The following is a 1175-nucleotide window of genomic DNA, read 5'->3' as shown; positions in this document are numbered from 1 at the left end:
GTACATGCATCTTCAGAATACTGCTTACAATTTATTGCTGTATTCATATTTAGAAGTAAAAAACACAACTTTTCTATTCATTGTTATTATAATAAACTTTCAACAGAACAACAACAAAAACTGAACACTTCTTTGAAAGAGATCTAAGATTAATTAATTACGTTTTTATCGTCGTAGAAATAAGTGTACAATATACTAAACTGTCATCTAAATAAATAAAAAAAATACATGAATAAATACACGACGAATGAGGTAAGGAGGAATTTAGGTAATTTAAATAATTTAGATTTTACCATAGTAAAAACTGCAGTAACTTTAAATTTTGGCAGAAATGTATGGCTACCATAGTAATTTTTATGTAAGTGTTGAATAAATATTAATAGCTCAGAGATTGCTTAATTATAATTTAGGAGACTTACTTGAGGTCTCAGTGATTTTTCATCACTCTGTGTCTGACGCTTCTGTTTTGGAGATTTAAGACTAGACACAAATAAAACAATTGTTAGCATACATTAATAAGTACACAACTATAAAACTAACAGCATAGCATATAGTTTGAGTTAATTCATGTTATGTTTGAGTTAATACAGAGAAGATTAGCATGGCCCCTGTGAAAGGATGACACGCAAATCCGTGAAGTGCTCCAGCTTTTTGGGGAAGTCGAGGCCTAGAGGTTGGAGAGTTTGACTCCTTACCCTAAGGTTGTGGGTTCGAGTCTCGGGCCAGCAACACCACGACTGAGGTGCCCTTGAGCAAGGCACCGAACCCCCAACTGCTCCCCGGGTACCGCAGCATAAATGGCTGCCCACTGCTCCGGGTGTGTGTTCACGGTGTGTGTGTGTGTGTTCACTGCTGTGTGTGTGCACTTTTGATGGGTTAAATGCAGAGCACGAATTCTGAGTATGGGTCACCATACTTGGCTGTGTGTCACGTCACTCACTCATGTTAAGATGTTTGACTTTTGCGAATCGCTGAGACATTTGAGATCTCCTCTGCAACTCCAGATGAGACATATGTGAGGTTGCTGAGTGTTTTTTCCTCAGGAGCAACACCTCAAACACCTCAAATTTCTCTCCTCATTGCCTCTAGGAGACAGAATTGAGATATTGAACAGATCTAATTTGTGATTTGTCCATGCTGTAGGTTCACACACACACACACACACACACACACAC

At 38.2% G+C, this 1175-nt stretch overlaps 1 non-coding gene across 1 annotated transcript; it reads left to right on the top strand.

Annotated features, from left to right (window-relative positions):
• Positions 1-548: 548 nt before the first annotated feature.
• On the top strand, positions 549-653 carry LOC122145436. Its single transcript, XR_006160324.1, has one exon. It is a non-coding gene; the product is annotated as a U6 spliceosomal RNA (small nuclear RNA).
• Positions 654-1175: the final 522 nt, after the last annotated feature.

Source organism: Cyprinus carpio, chromosome A6 (genome assembly GCF_018340385.1).
Source record: "Cyprinus carpio isolate SPL01 chromosome A6, ASM1834038v1, whole genome shotgun sequence".
Classification (NCBI taxonomy): Eukaryota; Metazoa; Chordata; class Actinopteri; order Cypriniformes; family Cyprinidae; genus Cyprinus; species Cyprinus carpio.
Note: the sequence above shows the minus strand (reverse complement) of the source record. Positions and strands in the feature narration are given on the sequence as shown.